General features: G+C 35.6%; 1 long non-coding RNA gene across 1 annotated transcript; it reads left to right on the top strand.

Moving 5' to 3' along the window:
* The first annotated feature begins 16322 nt into the window (after positions 1-16322).
* Positions 16323-17692, top strand: LOC127650269 (uncharacterized). The gene is made up of 2 exons (XR_007971416.1): positions 16323-17410; positions 17442-17692. It is a non-coding gene; the product is annotated as an uncharacterized LOC127650269 (long non-coding RNA).
* Positions 17693-20877: the final 3185 nt, after the last annotated feature.

The following is a 20877-nucleotide window of genomic DNA, read 5'->3' as shown; positions in this document are numbered from 1 at the left end:
TGTTTGAGAATGCACAGACACAGCATTTCTCTCTTGGACATAACTGAGATATAGACCTATTTCTAACAACAACAAAACCAGAAACCCAAAAAATCCCAGAAATTAAATACTCATTTCCCAATTCTGGGGCTCGTTTAACATGACAAAATCTTTCAACAAAACAAATCAGTTCATTCAAAAATTAAATTAATTCAAATTCAGTTCCTTTCTTTTCAACTCATTTAGGGTGCAAACCACCAGTTTCACAAGTTCATATGAACAGTTCATGACTGAGTTCTCAACCCAGCATAGTTGCTTGCACATACACTTAGACACTTAGGTAAAGTTGGTTTTATATTCGCACATTCGCGTTAAAGAACTTTTTCAATTAAATAGTCAATAAAGCTATTTTTTTTTCAGATTCGAAGCAGCTACATGATATTGACAACAAAGGTTGTGAACTACAACATTTTTTACAATTGATCAAAATGGGCAAGTATATTTTTAAGCATGTACTTTAGAGATGAATATTCAATGTGTGTCGTAACCAAGATAGGGACCGTCTAAAAAGTTAATTTTGTTTTTCATCGTGTGCAAACAGACAACTACATTTTAGCCAACTGCAGATGTAGCCTACTGGCAAATATCTCTCACATTATGTGTTCTGATGCTATAGAATGTCCTTTAGCAACAAAACCTGCATTATAATGATGGTGTTTAAAAATGTGTTTATGAAATAATAATGAATGAATCTGTACATGAACTGTAATTTGGTAACAATCCAGACTGTAGAAAGGAAAATCATGTTTAATCTCCTGAACATAGATAATTGCTTCATTTTACAACCGTTTATATTTATTTATTTAAGAAAATAATGAAAAAGAAGTGTGTAAGTGTGGTGGTTTTAATAATGACATATGATTTATTTCAAAAGGTTTTGAAAAGCATCGAGATGACTGCTACAAAGCAAGTTGGATCATCTTGTCTGGACCCTACAGAACATACTACAGCCCATGTCTTGCTGTTTTATTCACCTCTGTTTTTCTGTTTTTATCTGTGATAAAGACTGTGTAACAGTGTTCTCCAGGTGTTGAATAAAAAGAATGGCTAAACTCTATTTTATGTTTTCCTGTTGTATGACATCTGTGTTTAACATGGAACTCTAACAATAACACAATTCATGTACATTGATTGATGTTTACAGTCCTGCAGAAATATTACTGTCCGTGGTACTGAATCCATCAGATTATTGACAAGTACTCAGAAAACATGACAGCAAACAAGATGTTTATTTTGGGTGTGGATTTTGGAATAAACTGCTGCTTCAATGTAAATGTATAAGTGACTTATCAAGGTATTCATCAATATTTTTCTTTCTAAATTTCACATGAGTTGAATGACTTCTCTAGGCTTGTGAGATTTTACTTTGTTATAGAAGTTACCAGTGTAATTACTGAAATGTTCTTTTCTTTAATGTCTTTATCTGATATCTGAATGCAGTAACAGTGCTTGCTAATTTAGCCCGGCTTCCAGAAATGAATCTGGAATCAGCAATGTTGAGATATTTTGTTGATATTAAGTCATTGAAGGAAAATTATATTGTCTGTTTTATAAAGGGAATTATGGGGCGGAGATAATTTGCCAGGACAAGTGGGGTGAGGCATACACACATTGTCTGGTACCCTAAAAGTGTCAGTCAGAAAGTTGTTTATTTTATGTTCATCTTAATACAATACACAATACAGAACTGCACAACATGTCCCTTCTGCAAGAGGTTTAGCTAAGAGAACATTCATTTGTCACTTTATTCTGAGACATTCAAGCATTTGTGGTCTGTCTATGGACACTTACAGACTTCTAAATCAGTCAGCTACATTTGAGGCATACAAATGAATAAAAGAAAAGCAGCAAGCATACATTTCAAATGATAATAATGGTAAACACATCAACCTAATACTAATGTTTCTTACAATATGAGTGATTAGATTTGGTTAAATGATATTTAATATACAAATGATTAAATGATAAAATGATAAAGCATAAGCAAAATTGATAAAACATAAGCAAGAAAATATATATACGTATGTATTTTTTTCTGCTTCATCAAATACATACATATTTTTTACAATTTAAACACACTTTTAGCATGAGCTCCTCTAACTGAATAGCTTACAAACACAAACCACAAATCCATGGTTCCTCTTTTGGTGGCAGATTAATTTCGAGGCACTGGACATGAAACCACCTCTGGCATAATTCACATTGAACCTGGAAGAAAAATAGGACATTGTTAGATTTATTCTGAAACTGTTGTAATTATGAAATGTATTTGTGAAAACACATTTTCTCTTCAATTTCTTTTCACTTTCAACAAATAGGCAATAATGACATAAAGAATACCCAGGTGCAGAGCTCCTCTGTTTGGTCCTTTTGGCCTTTTTTTTTCTTAGTGTCTTTTTGTCCACATACAGAGCAATACTCATCTCTCGACACTGCAATTGTGATAATGTAGATAATTATACTCCATCACTCTGTCTCTGGAAATAAACTGTTCTTTCAAAATAGTTTGCCAATACCTGATGCCTGCAAAATTGTTTTGACAACATTTTTCCTGATGTGGCACATCTCCTCTTTGCTGGGTATTATGTTGATGCTCTCAGGTATTTTTGGAAAGTGTTCCACCACCTGCTTGGCCATCTAGAAGGAGAGCGGAGAACATTACTAGTCTCATATGGGAAAATGTGAGAACAGTGTTTATGTAAAGTAGTTTTCCCTCCATTTACCTGCATCACAAAGACACCACAGCTGAAAGCATCCTCCTGGAACGAATGGTGTATTGTCCCAGGCTTCCACATAGTGTCCACCCAGTCTTTTCTTCCATGCTGGTTTCCTCTCTTCCTGAAATATTCCCTGTTGTAGGAAAAATACAGTGTGTGGGGTTGTGGTGGTCTTCAGCAACATCCATATGCTAATATTCCAATATTAGTGTTGTAGATCGAAAAAGGTTACAGATTTTTTATACAACATAACATACACAAATTTTTTGCATGCTTGTGTGGCAAGTTTCATTTCATCACTACCACGTTGAGGGTCAAGTATGAAAATGGTGTTATTTGTAGCATGTAGATACTAAATATTAAAAAAAAGAATAATAATTAGTCATTCAATTAAATGTCTGCGAAAAGGTCAAACATTTATGTATGGGTGTATCAATGTTTATCTGTAATAGTCATACAACACAATAATTGTATTTTTTACTTATAATATATTTTTACTTACCACAAACCTCCAGTGCATGTGTCTGATATTTACAACAGAGATGACCCCATCATATTGCTCAAAGTTGACCTATGTATCAGAAAAGTAAATAAACGTATTTGTGTACTGTAAAATACATGGACATATAAAAATGCAGAATCATAAGTAGTTGCACTCACTTTTTTCAAACCTTGTCATATGACCTGGTCTTCTGGGCCATTTAAAATGACACTTGTGGTGTAATGGCTTAGCTGGTAGATATTTGCACCCTTTGCATTAAGTACAGCTCTTAAATAGCACTCGATCGTCTGGGAAACAAAAAGATAAATCATTGCAATTATTCAATTTATTTCAATTAGTACGTACATTGAGAAAAAACATTTAGTATCTGGCATTTACTTTTTCTTAGGTACAACATTTTTTGTAGTTTATAAATTTATATATAGTACAATTTTGTATTTACTAGATATTTTTGTTATGATATGTGTACCTCTCCAAATAACCAGTCATGCGGCTTCAGTGTTAGGAACTCCTCGTGATGTAACAGGAACTCCAGATTCTGATCTTCAGACTTCACGATGGCTACAACCAGTTCATTGTGCGGTTTTGTCCATAACATGTCAATCTGTGAATATTAAACACTTCATATAGTCAATAATAAGTTAGCTGAATATATGCAATAAATAGTTTCATTTGTTGTACTAAATTACCTCTTCCTCTACAGGGAGTGCCTCTGCAGGAAGCTGCACTGGCTCAGGACTTGACTGTTTGTGGCTTTTTGGCTTATCTTTGTGGATCCTTCTTTTCTTTTTTTGTGGAACAGGCATTCTCTGAGGAACAGAAAAGAATTTGGATTTGGTGTTTGGGAAACGTTCTTCCTTCTTCTTCATCCAAGTTTCTTTGCACTGATCAAGGTTCAGAGGTGGCTCAGGCTGGAGCAACAGCTTTTGAGGAAGGTTATGCAGAATGATGTGCTCTGTATATCTTGTTTGCAGAGACTGATGCATTTTTCTTATGAAGATTCCTGGTTTGACATTTTGTTGTTTATGCATTATGGAATGTTTGACAATTCCAAACCACCTTTCTATGTGACAATTGGTATCTCTTGTTTTTGGTAGTGTCAATGTTGTCACCAAATCCTGTTCACAAGATTCATACCTACCGGTAGTCAGGTCTCCCAACAGCAAGCCACTCCAAAGAGGAAAAATGGCAAGGTAGGTATCAAAGAGGACAGTGAGGATGCCCGGACAAAAGTATGGGTTGTCCTCTTTGGCCAAACATGTCTCATCACCTTCCTCTTCTTCCTTCAGCTCTTTCATGATCTGCTGGAAGAAAGCAGTGAATGGTGATCTGCCAATGATGGTCATTGCATGTCTCTCTCTTCACTTTCACACATTTCCCAGTCTTCAGATTGGGAAGTTTCTTCCAGTGTATCCTCTTTGGATCTTGAAATGACACTCTCCAAAACACACAGACTTTCTTTGACAAGGTTTGTGTTTTGTGGGGTTGTGAGCAGGCCACAAAATGCACGGAACACAATTCTTGATTCAGTCATGTTGTTGGCATTTTGGAGTCTTGCGAAAGCATACGTGGCAAAGTCTCTCAGTCCTTTGTCATCTGTTTGCCTAGAGATTGCCTGTCTGACAGCTTTCAAAATGTGTGCAGAGCAAATGTGCAAGACAGTATATGACTTCATTTCATCCCATGATGTTTTCCCCAATGCAGAACTTGTATGCTTTGTCGAGGTAAGAGCTGATGTGCTCTTTGTTGAAAGCAAGCATTACACTTTGTATTAAAGCCCAGCTGTAATCAGTCTCGACCTGGTGAACATTTATTTGTGTGTATTTTGACAAATGCAATGTAAATTGCATGAGCCAGAATGTGATTGGTGGTATTGAGTGATTGTTGGAGAGCATTTCACAGATGGGAAGAGGTGGAGCATCTCTAGCGTTCCCTGGAAGAACGAGTGCATAGTACAGCACACGCTCGGCTGTTCCGGTATTTTTGACACAACTCCTCCAGTGGCATCAAGATAGAGGGACACGGGAGACTTACTCGCAAATGATGCACAAGAATGCTGATGCCAAGCTCGGTGTACGAATGAACAATGAACGAATTCATACTGAAAAGCTGTACGTAGCCTGGTACCTTGAAGTATTTTGTGTCACATTCCTTGAGCAATGTCTGCATTAAGTATATTTCCATCATGACATTGGAGTGAATGGACTCCTTTTTCCTCATTTCTGAGCCTATAACTTTCAACACTTTTTTATTGAGAGATTCCGTCATGTTCCCAGCCAGGAGCTGCTCGTTTGGTGTTGATTGTAGTGCACTGTAAAAATACTGACTGGGTCCATGCGTTAGGGCCTTTGCTATTTTCCCTCTTTTTAGTTTGGTTGCTGGCCTAGCCTTTTTCTCGGAAAGTTTGTGGTGTATATCTCCAGTTTGTTGGACTAACATTTTCACATCACATTTTCCCAGTGCAGCAGGATTATTTTGCATTGTGAAAGTGTATTTGGCTGGGCAAGTTGAAAATGTGCAGACTGCCTTTATATGTAAATATGGAAGTTTTTTTTTTCTGCTCCAGGGAGTCGTGGCATGTTGATATTTAAATGAGAGAGTACAACATGGATTTTGTTCTTTAAAGCTGTCATACACATAGTCTGTCCAAGGTGGTCTTAATTTTGAGGACCATATTCGTGGCTTGATCCCATTCCACATTTTTCTTTTCATAGAGATAACAAATTGTTTTGGTACCTCTGGACATTGTCTCTGAACATTTACTCCAGGCTCTCCTTCCTGTACCTTTGTGGGCTCAGGTGTACTCTTTAGACCCTCCGAGTCAGTATCTGGCTCTTGGTAAATAGGTTGTGAGTCAAAGTCTGTCTCTCTTTTCAAAATCTCTGTGTCAAACTGGGTTTCCACATCTGCCACTTCTGTATCTTTGGTAGATCATTTTAATCAATTAATACATTTTTCCAATACAATAAATGTTTTGTTATGTGCAAATTTTACCAATCATTTCATTTATAAATGGAAAATGACTGAAAAAATATTGTATTTATTATGTATAAAGAAAATATTATGAATGAATAAATATATGCACCGAAATAAAAATGTTGGTCCTTAAAAAACAAACAACCAAAAAAACAAATATATATATATAGTTATTAATTTCTTATTTTCAATTATTTTTTAGAATTGTATTATTATTATTATTATTATTATTATTATTATTATTATTATTATACTTTTAAATTAAAAGCAATAATTTTACTGAATCTCAATAAAAAAAAAAGGCAATAATATCAAATAACCACACTTTTATTTAAAGTAGCACAAAAATTAAACAGAAAATATCCCTATATTAAAATAAGTGGGGCGTCATAGTTGCAGTTTATATTTTTGGACTTTTTTCTCTTTCGGACAAAAATTCAGTGTGTCCCTATTAGGACCAAACAGAACCTTGTTATTTGTCATATTTCATTTCTATATTTAATTACAGTTTTTTATTCGCTTGGGTACTATTTTCACAAGGTGAACATTTTCAAAACTCTTAGTACAAATATCCAAACTGATCACACTTGTAACACAGCTAGTCATTCTTTCAGAACCTGATCTCATGCTTTCCTTACAGTTATACACTTTTCAGTCACATAATCATTGTTTCAAACACAAGATTATTGTAATATGTCATGAGGACGTTTGGTTTAATCCCCGCAACAGTATGATCTTCTTTCAATTTAGTACTTTTAACAATCAATTCATTCAACAGCAAACAATGCAAGATACATGTTTCAAATCACCATTGTTGCTGAATTAATTACAATACAGTACAGGCTACAGTTGCCACATTAGAAGTAATTGAATCCATAATGTTTGTAATATTATCCAGTGTGTTATCAAAAGGTGTGATGAAGTACAGCCATGAGGTGCTGTGCTAACAGAATTTGCTGGTAATACAGTGAATGATTTCACTCTTTGACCAAATCTATACAGTAGTGGACCTTTACAGATGAAGGTTGAGTTACAATAATGTAACTACCATTTTTACAGTATCACATGGCATACATACTGTAATGTAAAATGCATTTTATTCCATCTGTCTCCCTTCCACTGATGCATCTCTGATCAATCTGATGTTTTCATTGAGGGTTTCCTCTCCCTTATACTCTATTCTGCTTTACAGTGTTTGCACAAATGACAAATTTATCTGTATCTTTCTCTCTCTCTCTCTCTGTCACACACACACACACACACACACACACACATGCTTGTGCACACACTTTGAACATTGTGGTGGTTAATATCTATAAATCACTTATGTAAAAATAATTCATTTGGTTATCCATATTGAAAAATTGCAAACAAGTTCTATAGAAACTGTGTATTGAATCAATATCTCTAGAAATGCATAGGTGTACCAAATGATTCATTGATTAACCATTAAGATCATTTGGATTAAATAATAGACAAATGTAGTAAACTAAACAAGAAGAGATGCAAATCAAAAGTTTGATAGTAAGAGCTTTCTGAAAGACAGTGACTTTGAATGAAACATTTATGTAGATGAAACACTTATTTTGTGTTGTGAAAAGGATACTTTGTGATTTTGTGAATTGTACTTACACAATTGAAAACATGATGAAATGTTTGAAAAAAATGCACTTTTGATGATCTGTTGTGATATTAGCACTAAGACTTTGGAAAATGTACATCTTGTGAAAATAGTACCAAAGCGAATAAAAACTTTTAATACTTTTGTTATCTTAAACAAATAATATAAAATATTGAAATAAATAAGCACACTGTAAAAGCTTCTTATTTATTTTAGTATTGTGATTGAATTATTTTACCTTGATCTGCGGGTTGGATTTCTTCAGTCCCATTGGTATGATGTGGGGATTCCAAAGGTGCTTCTGCAGCCAGATGTACTTGTTCTCTCAGGCCTCTGCGGTTATGATTCCAGACGACCCATAACCAATGGCGATTTTTCTGTGTGTCTTCATTAAGTAAATCTATGGCAAGTTGGGACCATATCTCTGAGGAATATTCTGTGTTTCTATTCAAAATATCAGCTTTCTGCAGCGTCTTTATCATAGAATCAATCCCTCCAGCCTGTGACCATAGATCTGATCTTACAGGTGTGGTGCCTTTTTTAGGCCTCCCCATTCTACAGTGTGAGAGATAGTGTCAAAGTCTGACTATGCCATTCACATCCCTATTCACTGTCTCACTAAACGTCTGTCCCTCTCTCTGTCTCACAGAGTCATTGTTTCTGACTCCATCTGACCAGCAGATGATTACAGTATGAATAACAACAGAGATGGACAACATTTCCCATAAGAAAGTTACCATAACTTTCTTATGGGAAAGTTTGGAGATGGACAACATTTTTACCCTATCGCTACTTGTGATAAGATAAAACAAAGTTCACATCGAGGCCTGTGGTAACTTTCCATTGTTATTCATACTTTCTTTGGGGGGAATTAAAGTCGTTATTTCTGGGAAAGACAGGCACACATAGCCAGTGTATTGTGAGCTGAACACGCAGTGACACGGGCTGGACTTGAATGACCCAGATCAATTAAGGCCACTGGGAGCAATATGGAGCTACACCGACGACCATGGCATCCTATGAGACTTCTTGGACACTGCGGTCTGAGAGCTACGACATGCGTACTGGCTGTTCTGTCATTATTGATTGTTTTACTGCTCACTCCAAAAAAAGGCATTGATCCTGAGCCTGTGAGGATGATGATGATGAATGGTACTGCTTCAGTTAACCATACTTTGCGACCGAGACGAGTACGAGAAACAGCAGAAGATTTTTTAGCAAGCTTATCTGAGTCCTGGATGGACCATCCCAGCCCTCCTCATCCATATGCTACGAACCTATGGTGGAGACTAACCAACCATACAGCAAAGAAAAGTGGGTTTCCGAACTGCTACGTGTGCACACAGTTCGCGCACAGTACCGCTGGAGCGGACCTGTGGCCGCACCAAGATCACAACACATCAACCTTCATGGCTACATTGGCTGTGGCAGCAGCTTTATATAACGAGAATACTATCCTCTTTTTAAACAACAAGGAATGGACAACAATGAAGGTGACAAAAAGAGTGTTTGGCAAGGCAGCAATTGTTCGGAACATACCAACTAATCTCACATGTTACAGCAGAGTTTCAGGAACTTATGCTTTAGGGGAAACACCAAAGAGTAAATGCAACGTAATCTACAAAGAGAACGACAGTAATCCTATCACACAACGACGTTGTTATAGATGCTTATTTGACCCTACTATTGCCGTTGGGAGTTCGACACAAGCTGTAATGGCTTTCGAATACTTGAAATCACACAAAGCCATACGTGATGCATGTAAGGCTGCTTGTGCAACTGTGCATGTAGCAGATGAAGAGGGCACAGGAGTACTAGAAAATGTATACTGGCAGTGTGGGTATGCAATCTAAGTGTCTCTGCCTATAAACTGGACAGGAACATGTGCTCTAGTTCAACTGCAAGGAGGAGCAATGGTCATACAGCACCAACCACATGAAGTTATGAAACCAAAGAAAAGGGGACTGCTTAACATTGTGCAAGACAGCCCAGTGCCAAGAAATCATCACATCTGGAACATAGCTGAGAAATTGCTGGCTTGTTTCGTGCCTGGAATAGGTGTTGCATCAGTAATGGAAGAGGTACAGGTAACCAGGTATGAACTGATTTCTTTCATTGACACGACAAATATTATGATGGAAGGCATCAAGGAGGAGCTGAGAGGACTAAGACTCACGGTTCTGCAGAATCGTTTAGTTTTAGACCAACTTACGACATCACAAGATGGAGTTTGTGTGATAGTGGGAGAAACGTGCTGCACATACATTCCAGATAATGATGCAAAAGGCCATGTCATTGAAGAAGGGATACATAATTTGACCTTCATGTCAAAGACTCTGACAGATCGGGAAACTAATTCATTCTCTTTTGGATGGGGATGGTTTAAAGGTATTTTTAGTAATGTGACAAATGCGATGATGATGGTAATTTGTATAGTTTGCTCGTTCTTGTTGATCTTGTGTTTGTGGCCATGTGTAATGCAATTGATTATAAATGCTGTGTCATCTACGTTTCAACATCATCATGATTTGCATGTATGTGACACATATGATTCCAGTCAAAGTGGCAGTGAAGATGACATTTAAACTTAATTACCTAGGGTGACAAGGTAATGATTAGGAGGATAAGAGCAGATGTAATCTGTGGTACGAGATAACTGTTGTAAGAGTTAAGAAGAAGGGTATATGTTAGCTTGCTTAAATGTAAGAGATGTCTCACAAAAAAAAAAATTATGGTGTGTTTTGAATCCATGTAAATTAGCATGTCTGATGATGTACTGTTGTAATGTAAATACTATGTGTGATCAAAATTATTTAGTTCATGCATGCATGTAGTTTACTGAGTTAATCTTAGTTTCATATTATTAATTATATTTTGTGCTGAAGGGTTGGGGTCAGAATCCCTTGTCTCTTCACTATATCTATATATCCTTTTGAGTTTTTACATTCGCACTTGTAGAGTTTTTACAACAAGTGCGAATCAAGTTATATAATCATTACTATATTCAACAATATAATCATTACTATATTCAAAGAGTGATTCATATATAGTTTTAATCATATTTTGTTGTCAGCATTTGTACCATTATATTTTTAAGTGCATTATGGTGTCTGATTTTTGTTGACCAAGTAAAGGTTACAGGGGTCAACCTCTATGTGATTTACATGATCTAGTTCACAAAATATTACTTCTTTCATGTGTATGTCTCTAAAGAATAAAGTATAAATGTATAATTGTTTAGATTTTATGTTGTCTTAGCCAATCAGAAGTAGCAAAGATGTAATGCATGTCCTTGTAAAAGGTATACTTGTGTGAGATTTGTTTGTAAGGTAGAGTTGGCTTGCGACCTCCTCGTGACTTAGACGCTGGCTTTACCAATTTAACTGCAAAATATTCTTCAGTAAAATTTTACTTATTTGATTGAATTTCAGGACTCCTGGTCTTCTTTCATCATATCTTGTCCTGGATCTGACAGCTGTTAACCCCATAACAGTGCTAACCTTAAAAAACACTTAAATGTCAGCCCCTTTTTTGTGCATAGACATAAAAATGCACTAAATTAAAATGACGACTTGTTGGGCCATGATTTCTCATTAAAATCAGATGATTTCCTATAGAATGTAAGGGAAATATATAGTATATTTTCAATATTCTAGTATGTTTTTCTATATCAAAATACATATATGAGTTTCCAGGCCTTTGTGTGACCCAGGAGAGAGCATGTGAGGTCACTAAAAGTGTTGATGCTGCAGAGAACACAAAGAATGGTATATAACCTTGAAAAACAGGTGTATGAGCAAACAAAAACAAAATATGAATGGTGTCTTGTATGATATCTTGCAGCTGGTGTTTTTCTGCCATGATGTTTTTCTTGCTGCCATGATGTTTTTCTTGATGAGCTAAAAATCTGTGGAGCTTGCATTTTCTTTCATGATAATGTGAAGGAACAGACAAGGCCATAAAATAAACAAGGCCGCCTTACTGTAAGGGTTCCCATGAACTATGACATATGTCCAAGATATGTGAAGTTACCAGCTGATGTATGTTTTCTTTTTAATAGATAGGTGGGGATTTTCCACCAATATTTAATTAATGAAGGAGATAAAACATATTGGTGGCGAGGGAAAGAAACAAGGCAGTGACCTTGTTAGTCAGAGATAGTGGGTAACAAGATAACAAAAAGGTATATAACTGAGAACTTAGGAGGATAATGTCAGAGCGGACAGCTGGCCGGTCTCATGTTTGTTGGTGTTCAATAAACTACAACTTTGGCATCTGGAACTCAAGACTCTGAGAGTTTTCTTACAACTTAGAGAGATTCATCGTGATATTCCACGACAATAACTCTAGAATAACCTCCCTGATAATGTTTGGGGGCCCAGAAACACTATCCTAATTTAAATCTAGATTAAAGACACATCTCTTTAGCTAAGCATTCAATTAACACATATCATAATTTTGTACTATGTGATGAAATAGTAAAAAGTGCACATGACCATCTTTTGCCTGAAATAATATGACCAGCAGCAATGCTAATCTTTCTCCTGTTGTCTCGTTGTTTGTATCTCAGGATGCTCAGCATATTTTACTAGAGATTACAGCAGCTCCAGTTCAGATCCAGCCTCACTTGGTAAGACTTCTAATGACATCAACACTCTTGAAGACAATGTGTTTAAACAATTTTCAGATGTTAAATGATATTTTAAAGTGTTTAAACTAATTTCAGTTTTATGTCAGGTGGTACAACAAAAATATTATGTTGTACCACCTGACATGGAAAGTGTACCACCAACCTACCCATACTTGAAATTAGCATTTTTTATCAGTATTTGAGAGAGCTCTACAAACTTTTTCACTCTGCCAAAGAGATCATTTAGGCTCCTCTGGATGATGCATTATCATGTTTACTGTTATTACCTTGTAAATTCATAATAATATTTGAGAATATACAAATTGCTGGACAAAAGTTTCTCAATTACCTCAATAGATTTAAAACTACTGATATTTATAAAAAAAAAAAAAAAAACAATAACATGAAAGGCTTCAAACCTAAAATGATGGCACTGTTTCAAATGTTTTATTATTAAGACACCATGTTAAATTGTTTTCTTAGTCTGTTCATTTGTTCAGACAGTTGCACCACCACCTGACATTTTGGGGGTTTAATGCTGCCTTCAGCAATAATCATAAATAGGCCTAGTTTCCTAGTTTAAAATTTTTTTTAGCGTAATCACAACTTCAGAAGAAGAAAAACAAAATAATATGTATTATTAAAAGTAAAAAGTAATGATTTCAAACTAAGGTTTTCTAGATTATAGTGATACATGTCATGAAGCTATAAACATTTTGTAAAGGGAAATAATGCACTTGCCACAACATAACTTTGTGACAATGTTTAGAAAAATATATGAGCGATTTTTAAACAAAACGGTCTGCTTATACAGATTCTATCTTTCAGTGCTAATTGCTTTGTGTATTTAAATGTTCAATTGGAAAACACTGAACTGTTCTTATTCTTGCATTTTTCTTTTCTTATTCTTGCTTTGTTATTAGGGCCAAAATGAAGACGTCAAGCTTTTGGGGCAAACCTTGTTCATTTAAATGTAACCTGTTTGCATACTGTTTTTTCTGTTTGTGCTTTGTTTTATAGTAAATGCACAAATTTTTGAGTCTGTATCGTTCATATGTCGTTGAAAAAGTCCCTAAAATAGTTTTGGGCCAATGAGGACAACTTAAATTAGACAACTTATAATATGTCCTCCCATATTATTATAAATGTTGCAGTTATGTAAGTCACGTATTTGTGTTAGCTGGGTGAGACCCTCTGAAAGCATCAAAAGCAAAATATAAATATTTCTAAGTAAACTGTTATTGTCACTAAATTGTTTTTAAGCTCACCATGTCCAGTATTCAGAATTCAAAACATTTTTTCACAAATGTTCTATTTTTTGCCAAGTGGAGCCAACCAGTCCTGTGCACGTATGCCAATTAACCATGTGCGCCAAACAGAAGAAACTGAGAAGTCATACTAAAAATGTCTAGCAAGCAAGCGATAGCTAAACCAGAGTGTATCACTCACACACTTTGGGTTCACATCGAAGTCAAGCCAAGGCATAATACTCTATTCTAACTTAAGGTAAGATGTTTTTTTTTTTTTTTCAATCTTTGCAGTGACTGAATTGTGATTATAGAAATTATTTTTGAACATAAGATGAGTGTGTGGGCGTGTCCTTTCCGGTGTTGTGCCGAATTTCGACCCCTTGCCAAATTATTACCCCCCCTCGTTGAAGTCAGTACCTGATTGCCTAATCCTAACACTAACCACTCCCCATAACTAATCCTAAACGTACCAATAGAGGATAATAATTTGGCGGGGGTTGAAATTTGGCACAACACATGTTTTTCGCACGCTGGAAACGGCGCTGTCCATGGTTCTGAATTCCATACATTATCCTGTATTCCAGAATCCACTTCTTCAGGACTTTATAACAAAAACCTAACTTGAATCATTACAATAAGGGTGTTGCTTATTTATAACGTTGAAAATATGATAAATGTAAAGTATCTGAATTTCTTTAATCAATGAAAGAAATGTGTTGTACAAGGAACAGCAGTTATAATACATACTTTTACCTAATACATTGATCAAAGTTAATTGAGTAGAGTGATCACTAGGGACATGCTATAACCTCTGGAACATGAAAAAAGGTGAAAATAGAATAATTTCTTCAGAATAATATGATTGTAATATACTTACAGTAAGGTAGGTATTGGCAGTATTCAACATGTAGTAAGTCAGTCTGATCACTAGCAAAGCACTACAACCATTTGAATATAAATATAAAAAAACACTATAGGGGAATTACAGTTTATTACATAAACATATGTAATAAACACATGTAATAATGTTTATTACATAAATATATGTGATAATTGTACAGTAAGGGAGTTATTGTGAAAATTTCACCTGTAGTAAGTCAGTCTGGTCACTAGGAAAGCACTACAGCCATTGGAACAGGAAAAAATACTTTAGGGGAATTACAGTAATGTTTTCTTGAACTTATTAGTTTATTGTACGTACAGTAAGGGAGTTATTGTCAAAATTTCACCTGTAGTAAGTCAGTCTGATCACTAGGAAAGCACTACAGCCATTGGAACAGGAAAAAATACTTTAGGGGAATTACAGTAATGTTTTCTTGAACTTATTAGTTTATTGTACGTACAGTAAGGGAGTTATTGTCAAAATTTCACCTGTAGTAAGTCAGTCTGGTCACTAGGAAAGCACTACAGCCTTTGGAACAGGAAAAAATACTTTAGGGGAATTACAGTAATGTTTTCTTGAACTTATTAGTTTATTGTACGTACAGTAAGGGAGTTAGTGTCAAAATTTCACCTGTAGTAAGTCAGTCTGATCACTAGGAAAGCACTACAGCCTTTGGAACAGGAAAAAATACTTTAGGGGAATTACAGTAATGTTTTCTTGAACTTATTAGTTTATTGTACGTACAGTAAGGGAGTTATTGTCAAAATTTCACCTGTAGTAAGTCAGTCTGGCCACTAGGAAAGCACTACAGCCATTGGAACAGGAAAAAATACTTTAGGGGAATTACAGTAATGTTTTCTTGAACTTATTAGTTTATTGTACGTACAGTAAGGGAGTTAGTGTCAAAATTTCACCTGTAGTAAGTCAGTATGGTCACTAGGAAAGCACTACAGCCTTTGGAACAGGAAAAAATACTTTAGGGGAATTACAGTAATGTTTTCTTGAACTTATTAGTTTATTGTACGTACAGTAAGGGAGTTATTGTCAAAATTTCACCTGTAGTAAGTCAGTCTGATCACTAGGAAACCACTACAGCCTTTGGAACAGGAAAAAATACTTTAGGGGAATTACAGTAATGTTTTCTTGAACTTATTAGTTTATTGTACGTACAGTAAGGGAGTTATTGTCAAAATTTCACCTGTAGTAAGTCAGTCTGGTCACTAGGAAAGCACTACAGCCTTTGGAACAGGACAAAATACTTTAGGGGAATTACAGTAATGTTTTCTTGAACTTATTAGTTTATTGTACGTACAGTAAGGGAGTTAGTGTCAAAATTTCACCTGTAGTAAGTCAGTCTGATCACTAGGAAAGCACTACAGCCTTTGGAACAGGAAAAAATACTTTAGGGGAATTACAGTAATATTTTCTTGAACTTATTAGTTTATTGTACGTACAGTAAGGGAGTTATTGTCAAAATTTCACCTGTAGTAAGTCAGTCTGATCACTAGGAAAGCATTACAGCCATTGGAACAGGAAAAAATTATTTGAAAATTGTACTGTTTGGGGGGGGGGGGGGTACAGTTGTAAGACCCAGGACCAGATAATAATATGATGAAAGAAGACCAGGAGTCGTGAAATTCAATCAAATAAGTACAATTTTACTGAAGAACATTTTGCAGTTAAATTGGTAAAGCCAGCGTCAAAGTCATGAGGAGGTCGCAAGCCAACTCTACCTTACAAACAAATCTCACACAAGTATACCTTTTACAAGGACATGCATTACATACATAATCGTTTACTTGTGATTGGCTAAGACAACATAAAGTCTAAACAATAATACATTTTTGATAGATAAGTGGGTATATCGCCGTTAATCAGAATATTTGTCGTCCATTTCCGAGATTTAAGTCCGTGGTGACCTTCTTCCAGGGTCCGAGAATGTTTTAGGCTATATCACAAAGTTCAGAACCTGCAAAGAATATCAAACGCACGCACACACAGAACACTGACAAATAACAGTTCTCTTCGAGGCTGAAGAAGGCCTGAGCTAATTATCAGAAGAGCATTCCACCTTAACAGGCTGATAAAACATTTCACTCCAGGAAAGCAGGAACTATAATATGCCCCTTTACTCCACCCCCTAAAGAAATACACGAGATGTTCACTTAATGAAAATAAGGTGAAATTATGTATAAATTGACCCTCAAACTTATACAAGTCAACTAAGACAGATATATAGATGCAGATATGTGGATATTGTTGTGAAATATGCAATTATTCTATTCTAATCATGGCTTCTAGTATATGAAGTATTTCTGGGTCATAGTAAACCACAATTGTAACTAATAAAAAGTGGTTTTATAATGAAAGGTACCATAAGTAGTTGTTAAACAATTTATTAAGAATGTGTTTACTGTAAAACACTTGTATTAATAATCATTGTAACCATATATTGAGAAAATAATTTATTAAGAAAAACACCTCAACTTGTTTTATAAAGATTTTTATTATGAAGCTGGTTTATTAAGGAAAATACTGTAACTTCTTTTATAAATATTCTTATTATGAAAATGGTTTATAAAGAAAAACATACCACACTGAATGTTGTAAGCATTTATTAAGCAGATGATGGTGGCAGAGTAGAGAGGAGTTGAAAATGTATTAGAAAGAGCTTTGCAAAAGAAAGGAGAAAAATGCCATCATTACCGTCTACGTGTTGCAGACGAGATACAGAAGATACAGCGATGATGGAAAGGTCCAGAAAAAGAGGACAAAGAGTTTTATATGCAAAAGTCCTAAGGGGTCTTCCAGAAATAATGACAGTTCAAGATTTTGTGTTTGACCAATTGGCTGTAAAAGACTGAATGTATGCAGAGGGAGTTTCCAGGAGGGGATTTCTGAACATGTCAAAAAGTTGATGGACTTTAAAAAGGACTGTAAAGAAATGTCCAGCCAGAGGCAGATTCACCAAGGACGTCTCCGGTGTTAGATACCTTGCCATTGCACCTCATGAAGTTAAAAGCTTGTAAATTATTTGGTTTTGATTTACTTACAATATATATATATAATATTATGCAATACATGAGTACAGAGTCTCTCTCGCTGCTCTCTGAATCCCAAGACAATTATCATCAAAAGGCCCCTTGCATGTGAACACAACCCAAGGGCACACACTGGAATGAACCTAAAAGAAAATGAATACAGAAATGATTAGGATACATACTTGATTGTTGAATTTTTAATAAGAATAAAGTAATCATTCAAAAGGATATATATAAAAAGGATATATATAATTAAATTGAAGAGACAGGGGATTCTGACCCCAACCCTTCAGTATGTACAGTAAGGGAGTTGTTGTCAAAATTTCACCTGTAGTAAGTCAGTCTGGTCAGTAGGAACATACTACAACCTTTGGAACATGAAAAAATCCCTTTGGTGAATTACTGTAACTTTTACATAAAACATTTTTGAGTACTGTATGTACAATAGCCTACACAAAAGTACACTAAAGCAGTCTAGGTGAATACGCAGCAAATATCAAACCTGAAACTATTTTACCCTGGTTGGGGTTTTTTTTTTAAACTTGACTATGTTCATGGTGCTGTCCACGTAGGCTATGTGGTCCTGAAGGTCCTACATGATCAAGTCTGCAAGTTGCTTTTTATATTCGCTTCGCATATTTGCGTCGTTCAATATCTCATGAGCTGAATATTGTTACTACACAAATAACATTGTTTTAATATTTTAATCTCCTCAAAACGAGCTTTCCTTCGGGTTTGCACTTTGCAGATGGTCCCTTCTTAGCAGCCTGCGCATAGAGATCAATGTATTTTGTCCAGTGCGAAGGAAAGATCGTTTTGAGGAAATTTATGTTGCAGCTTCTGGTGTTTTATCTGTATGTGATAGGTGTTGTGTGTAGCAACAACGTTTAGTTCACGAGTTATTGAATGCGGAAGTCCGCGAATGTGCGAATATGCGAATATAAAACCAACTTTACCCAAGTCATTCAGACCAGCACTGAGCAACCAGTCCACTGTGCAGTCCAAAAAGAATTTTCTCAGCACTTTAAACAACATTTACACAGTCTCATGGTCAAAAGTCTCCACTGGCAAACCCAACATAAGAATAGTAAAACAAAACAATACTTGTTTGGTTTTGTCCAGTCAGTCAGTTAGAGAAATGATCTGTCCTCCATGGTTGTTTGGAACATAAGTAGTTTCTCTGAACATCCATCAACTTCCAAAAGATCCATAAATCCCAAGGCAAATCAATGAAAGGTTCCTTTTCACCTCACAGGTTTTTTTTTAAGGAGATATGCAGGGATTAACTTCCCACATCTTTCCACCAGGCATTTCTAAACTGCCATCTTCCCACTCTCTTAAACCATGTGCTCCACACATCATGTGACTCAGTGCATCATGTGACTCAGTGCATCATGTCCGTCACAACCTTTCACATAGGTTAAATCAAACCTATTAATAAACACCAGCATGTCACAAACACTTAATACACGCTTATTTGTCAATATAGTAAGACTCGCTATCTTCTGCACTCAACAGGAGTCAAGAAGCACTTCTTTCTGTTCTTTCCGTAAAGTACCGTTTTTACTACAATATGCGCGCACTCTGATTTATCTGATTTAAATCGTGGCTGGCTTGACCGTGCAATTATGAAACATGGCTGGCTTGACTGCAGTGCTGTATGTGGCTGGTGCCACTGAATTTAAACGGCATCTGTCACTGTTTATGAATGATGCCATTGAATTTACACGGCATCGGCCGCTGTATATGAATGATGCCAGTGAATTTACAGGGGCAGATGCCACTATTTATATATTCGGTTTTAGATTGTATAGCTGTATATTTGTACTTTTTGTTTTACTTTTTCCCAAGAAAATTTAAGTACCAGAGATACTTCCTGGATTCTGGTGAATTTTGAATGCATTTGAATCAATATGTAACCTATGAACAGCAAATAAAATTTTAGCACAAGTATTCTTGGAAAAAAAGTAGCTATCCTCGAATTGGTTGTGGTAATGAAGATGTTTGTAATATTTTGTACCTGCATGTAGGAACCTCTTCCTGTAAATAATAGCAATAAAAACTTCTTATAAAATAATATTAAGTATGCCAATAGAATAAGACCATATTAATGTGATAAATGCTTGATAGTCCCTTATAGTGAGTTCTTAAAATTAACGTATCACAGACGTTATTAACTCATCACTGGGAATATTGCATTGAAAATCTATTGAAATGAACTGATCCAATTGAATAAAATCTGCTTCAAAGCAAACAAAGTCTTAATAGGCTATTGAGTAACAAAATGTAGCTATACAAACAAACATTCTGTATTACCACCTGCTCATTTTGAAAAAAATGTTAACCATTCATAAAATCAGTAGGATGGTCCCTTTTTGTCCCTTTCTGTTATGGAGATGCCAATTTTCTGTTATTAGCGGCAGATGCCGGCGAAATTCACTGGCATCATTCATATAAAGCGGCAGATGCCATGTGAATTCACTGGCATCGTTCATAAACAGCAGCAGAGGGTGTGTAAATTCACTAGCATCATTCATAAACAGCGGCAGATGCCGTGTAATTTCACTGGCATCATTCATAAACAGCAGCAGATGCCGTGTAATTTCACTGGCATCATTCTTAAACAGTGGCAGATGCCGTGCAAATTCACTGGCATCATTCATAAACAGCGGCAGATACCATGTAAATTCAGTGGCATCATTCAAAAACAGCAGCAGATGCCATGTAAATTCACTGGCATCATTCATAAGCAGCGGCAGTTGCCTCGTAAATTCACTGGCATCATTCATAAACAGCGGCATATGCTGTCTAAATTCAGTGGCACCAGCCACAAACAGCGGCACATACCTTAAAGTCAGCGGAATCTGAGCTCACTGCTGCGATTTGATCTTGCTGTATCTCAAAAATAATGTGTGCAGATCGGTTTTTGCTCAATCCGCTAAATAATATTGGATTATGTATATAAATATATATATCATAAAACCAGAGGTCAGTTTCCTCTCAAGTTTTTTTTCACCACTAAATAACATTGAAAGATGTTTTATCATTATTTGCTACATTTTCTTTAGGCTAGTTTGATCACTTGGAGCTTTAATACATTAAGGCATGATTTTCTATAAAGTAGCTTTGAAACAGTGTGTATTGTGAAAAGTGCTATACAAATACTATATGAATGCATATACAGTGCTATACAAATACAATTGACTTGAGTATGCTGA

This window comes from Xyrauchen texanus, chromosome 10, assembly GCF_025860055.1.
Source record: "Xyrauchen texanus isolate HMW12.3.18 chromosome 10, RBS_HiC_50CHRs, whole genome shotgun sequence".
Lineage (NCBI taxonomy): Eukaryota > Metazoa > Chordata > Actinopteri > Cypriniformes > Catostomidae > Xyrauchen > Xyrauchen texanus.
The sequence above is the reverse complement of the archived record's forward strand: the minus strand, read 5'-3'. Positions and strand labels throughout refer to the sequence as shown.